The 6,054-nt window shown below is 42.3% G+C and overlaps 1 pseudogene; it reads right to left on the reverse strand.

Annotated features, from left to right (window-relative positions):
* Positions 1–479: 479 nt before the first annotated feature.
* LOC143099838 (E3 ubiquitin/ISG15 ligase TRIM25-like) lies at positions 480–4,245 on the reverse strand (annotated as a pseudogene).
* Between the last annotated feature and the right edge of the window lie 1,809 nt (positions 4,246–6,054).

Below are 6,054 nucleotides of genomic sequence, written 5' to 3' on the forward strand. Positions count from 1 at the left end.
CTTATTTATCAAATTTCCACCGCCACTAAAAAAGTGGGCCGAAAAGTGGCCCCACTCCGGCCCTGGTGTTGTGGCAGTCTTTGATGTCACACGTGGTCAGGTGGTTCGTGTATGCCTCAAAAGCTCCAAAAACCTGGGCTGTTAACTACGGCACAGACAGCAGCTAAAACAGTAGCAAACACACCAAATGTGTGCTGTTTTTTTCTGCTTTTACATTTAAAACATTTGATATATGGATTTGCTGTAGTGACAACGTTTATTTAACAATATCTGTGAGGGAACGTGTTCATTAAATCTACCAAGTGGAGACCCTGGGCGGTTATTGTAAACGATGTGTGTGTCAAAAACAGTAATGAACCTCCATCATGTTGCTTAATCAGCATGCAGCACTTTGCCCTTGCACTTAACAACCTTCATAAAACCCAAAGGTCAGGTCATAGAGGTCAGGTCATGACCTCTAAATCAGAGCACATGATGCATCAAAGGATCAGCTCCATCTCAGAGGGTGCTGCCGGCCAGGACGTGAACTCAGGAAAGTCAACAACCATGGGACTCCATGGACGACCGATCTCTATGGGAACAGGAGAGAACACGGAGTCAGTTTTAAAATCATTAGTTCATAGTAACGAATAGTAACCAATAAATACCTGTGTTCAACATGTGATACACTCATTCATGCATGAGGACTTCTGAGACAAATATAAACATCATGAGGGCCTCACTTTTTATCACACCCACACTACTGTGAGTGACGTTTCTCCAGCCGTACTTTGGACTTTTAACAGAAGCCTTCACTCGGACTTTGTCCCCAACCCTGAAGCCTGTGACAGGAGAAGGAGCAGAAGATGTTACTGCTGACCAGCTCAGAGCAATATCTTATCATCCTTCATTATTTATCATTTTACCATTTGTTTTGTTTTACCACTAGTTACGTTAATGTAAACACATATTAAAAGACTAAAACAGACTAAAAAAGCAAAGACATTTTCAGAGGCGTCATGGTATTATCAACAAAAGAGAATCGTGGGTGTGGGGGACACCCTGTAAATCATCCTCCCCGTGCTGCACATGGATGTACAGGTCACATGACCAGCTGTCATGTCTCCCAGTGTTGTGGTTTGTGGGCCCACAGCCTCAGGTTCAGCAGTGGAGGGGTCTTGTTCCGCCCTGAAGGGACTTATTTTCCCAATAATGACCGGCGTTCTATACATTATCCCGCTTATTACACGGCTACTTGCCAAAACAAAATAATAAACTACCCAAGATATGACTTTAGTCTTCATAGCCTAGCCTATTTGTTACCGTCCATCGTGGAATTTGCTGAAACAAATATTTCGCAACAACACACGCTGAACTTGAATCAAATATTCTTTAGAACACAGCGGATCAACCGTCTGCTTTAACTTTTGAATGAAGTTCCAGTCCTTGCGTAGTATTGAATTGAATTAGAAGCACAAATTCCGTTGCCATTGACAGCGGTCATTATTTTTTTCAGAGGTCCTTTCCTTGGAAATGATGACCAATAGAACTTTGGGAAATCCCATTCAAGTCAATGGAGCGTTCAACTTGCCTTGTGAAGTGCCGTAATAAGTAAGGGATAATGTATACAGTAGAACGCCGGTCAGTATTGGGAAAATAAGTCCTGACAGGGCGAACCAGACCCCGACGCCGCATTCTATACATTATCCCGCTTATTACACGGCTACTTGCCAAAACGAAACAATAAACTCCCCACGATATGACTCTTTAGCCTACATAGCCTAGGCTATAGCCTATTTGTTACCGTTTCATTGTGGCTTTTAATTCCGCTTCCTGTCATTCCAATTCAAATTACAATTCATGAAATGAATGGAGGCCAATTCTAAAATTCAGAATTTTACACAAGCCCGACTCTCCGGGTGATAATGGAGAGTAGTGGAGGTCACTACCTTAGTGCTGTACGGTGTACAAACCTCTCTCTGGGACAACAGATTTTGGATGGGGACGTGTGCTTTCACTAGGCTGATGGGAGTCATGGCTTGTAGCTTTGTGGTCTGTGAGTAATAAGAGAAAATATGTGATGATAATGAAGACTTTCTGTTTTTACATACAGTAATGCATGTCTTAGAACAACACATTCCTCAGTGGCAAGTGTTCTTGACTTGTAGGCATTAAAATACGTAGTAGAAAACTGTTTCACACAGATCATTTGACCACCTGGAGACACCTCACCTAAATTTAACCTCAACACCATGTGTTCTATTTCTTTAAGGGCCGTCCTCTTAATATCAGTTGAGGAGAGATGTGGAGTGAAAGTTATACTGGAATGCATCCATGACACAGGTGAAGTGCAGCAGGCATCAAAGCTCTATGTGGACACAGAGACACATCAACAACATACTAATGTACAGTTTCTATTAATTAAGTGTACATGCTGTCTAGAATATTCCATCCTAGTGCTATCTAGAACTAAGATAATTTATGTAATCATACAAAGAGTATATGGGTTTTAGCAAATAGCCCATATTAAAGAGGGAGATCACCAAAAACCCATATCATTTGTACTAAATTGTCTGTCATATTAGGTCATGGTCACACTTGAACGCAGACTAATTTCAACTTACACTTGTTACAGAGTTATAGAGTTTAACATTATGATTTCCTGCAGCTAGTTAGCACAACAATCATACAGTAACATTGCTATGTACAAACACATACAAATTACTTCAGGGTTGATAGTTTTACCTGGAAGAAATCAATGTGATCCTCCTTCTGTAGAAGTTTCTCAATCTCAGTATCTCTGCTCTTCAGTTTAGTGATCTCCAACTCCAGCTGCTCCAGGAGTCCTTCAGCTCGACTCACCTCTGCCCTCTCCTGAGCTCTGATCGACTCGGTCACCTCAGAGCGCTTTTGCTCCATGAAGCTGATCAGCTCAGTGAACATCCTCTCAGCGTCCTCAACAGCTGCCTGTGCAGAGGCCTGATGGAAGATATAAAGGTCATACCATCTCATATCCAGTCAACCTTTTATTTTATCTCTGGAAGGATGAATGCTTGATTTGGTTTCTTTGTCCATATCTAATTGCAATAAGTAAAATGACTAAACAGCACTTGTAAACAAACAAATAAACAAACAGTAAATCCATCTGTAATAGTAAATAAACATGAGCCATGTTGAACAGTAAATAAATATGAGCCATGTTTTGACAGTAATGATCTTTAGAGCTTGCAGGGCCTGGTTGACCTCTTGCAGCTCCTTCATTCTCTGCTGGATCTGTGTCTGGTTCTTCACCTTCATCTCTGACAACTTTTTCTATGGACAGATGCACATAGACCAACACAATGTAGCTAATTTTATCATGGTTAACTGTCTGGAAACAACCATAAAGGTTAAGGAAAACACAGAATCAAATAAACAATATGTTGCTAGTGTCAACTGTACACCCAACGGCCTGTTGTAGATGGTGGTGTTGTGTAAAGGGTTGCCGGTATAGGGGACATTAGGATGTGGATACATACACAGGTGCACCCACCACACACACACACTGCCCACCACACACACACACACACACACACATTCATAAACCGCACACAAACACACAGATGAACACGCACACACTCATGAGCGAGCATATAAACGTACAGAAGCAAACACACACTAACCTTCTTTTCGGTCCGTTTCGCTATAGTTGAGACCGTTTTATGTCCATTGTGGTAATCTATGGAACAGAGCATACAGATTAACTTCTGATCTGTACAACAAAACAATTCAATGATCCTGCTGTGCTGAGCAGATCCTTTCTTGAAGCTGTGAGGTGATATTCATCAGCTTGTGCTTGCTAAAGCGAGGCACTTCATAGTGAGGCTGAATATGAACTTCACAATATGAAATCAGATATGTTAGACACAATTTGATGGCTTTATGTTTTCTCCCAGTGCAGAAGTCACACTCCACATTACCTGGTCCGGCGTAGGAAGGAGCCTTAGCATCAGACTGCAGTTCGGTCTTCTTCAGTTTCTCTATAACTTCAGTCAGCATTGTGTTTCTGCGTAGAACAGGTCTTGGAGTGAAGGTCTCCCTGCACTGGGGGCAGCTGTAAACACCCTTCCGGTCTTTCTTGATCAAAGCAGCCTGTAATGCAGTTCAAACAGAAACTGTGTCCACAGGAAACAGTCACTGGATCCTTCAGTAGATCCAGACAAACACAACAGCTGAACTCATCCTGAGACACAGGAATAAAGGCCATTTTACCTTCTCACACAGACACACACATGAACTATCTACTTGTAAAATTGTGGAGTGTGACTTCCTTGTTCTGTGTGGACAAGCATCTTAAAGGCACAGAGCACAATAATTATTACAGAAGCTCTAATCTATTCCATCTTGATCTATTTCAGGAATCTATAGCGCCATGAAGAGAAAAGTTCAGTAAATGCATTAAACAAGTTAAAGATCAATAATATAAAATACATCTCATCTTGCCTTAAGGCAACTATAGCCTATGACAACATAAAGGGTTAATTCCAGTGAACAGGCTTATAAACCAATCGATGACTCCTGGGTGTGGGTGGTGTGGAGGTTTGTTCCCGACTTCAGAGTCAGTATGGTTAATTATTACAGGAGGAACACACAAGGAACAATCAAGACAATAGATCTCTGAAGTTTGCCTACAAAAGGACCCAAAGCTGCCATATTTGCCCATATAGGGAGATCTGGTGATAATTGAAGCTAACTTCCTAAGGCAAGTTGCATTGCAAGATAGTTCTGGAGTAACAAAAATCAAAATTTGCCACCTAAACATACCAAAGATCACATTACCCACTCAAAGGCTGTGGACGGAAGTTTGTAGAGCAAAAAGCTGCATTCTAGATGTCCTTGCAAGAGTTTAACCTCATCTAGGATGTGCCACTTCTAGGCTTTTCACCCCAGCATTGCACTTTGTCTACTTCAGAGGACACTGTGGCCTACCATTAAATGCTTGACCTCTTTAGAAAGCTGAAACAATCAGAATAATTGTGTGGCACAGAGGTACAGAGTCTAGAATATAGGTTACAAACATCTTTGAACTTACCACTTTTCAGCCCTCTAAGTCACTTGAGACATACAACTGTGCCCTACCACCAGGTCTTGTGAAGCTGTGTGTAAAAGTAGATCGATATAGAAGAAAAGATGAGTTAGTTTACACAATTATTTGTAAAGGTATGTCCATGCGTTTTGCAAAGGAGGAGAGACTCCTCATGGGACTTTTGGTTACCCAAATTGCATACTGACAATAAAAAGGCTTATATCGTAAGGCTGAGAAGTTTCAGCCTCGCGCAGGCAGGTCGTGCACAGGAGATTTTTTTTTCAGATGCGTGCGACAAGCAGGATGAGCTTGAAGCCAAGATCAGGGAGCATGCGTGCCTCTATACAGACATCAACCACGTTCAGGAATTTCATTTAGCCTAGCCCACATCTTAAATAAACATGATGTTTGAATAGTCAGTTTGAGAAGAGAGGGAAATTACCAGCGAGAGTTCGTGATTTTTTAATAGTTTGCTGGATAAGTTAATGAAGCTACCAGAGAGAGAGGTAACAGATAGATACAAGGATACAAGGATACAAGGAAGTTTATTGTCACATGCATATAGTTACTGGAAGTAAGAAATGCAGTGAAATTATGTCTGGTGTCAGCCTATTTGTGCATTAATGGGGGGGGGGGGGGGGGTAAAAAGTGCTGTAGAAGAGGGGTTTAGTAGATTAAGTGGCAAGGGCTGCATAAAAAAGGTGGGGGAGGATTGGGATTGGGTGGGGGGCACCAACAAGGAGCACCCAAGAGCAACATGGGCAAGGAAAAACTCCCTTACCAAGGAAGAAACCTTGGGTAGATCCACGGCTCAAGGGGCTAACCCAACTGCCAGGGGTCTTGGTGTGTGTGTTGGGGGGATGACAGGGGAGATGGGATAGTGTGCTGTGTATGTGGGGAGAGGGCAGTGTGCAATATGTGTGTTGGAGAAGCTTCCTCATGAGACAATATGCTGTGTATTGGGGGGGGGGGGGGGGCAGTGTGCTCTAAGTATGTTGGGGATGTGTGTT

This window comes from Alosa pseudoharengus, unplaced genomic scaffold (genome assembly GCF_046254945.1).
Source record: "Alosa pseudoharengus isolate Yale_2024_CS ecotype anadromous, Long Island Sound unplaced genomic scaffold, YU_APseudo_1.1 YU_APseudo_1.1_scf_3, whole genome shotgun sequence".
NCBI lineage: Eukaryota > Metazoa > Chordata > Actinopteri > Clupeiformes > Clupeidae > Alosa > Alosa pseudoharengus.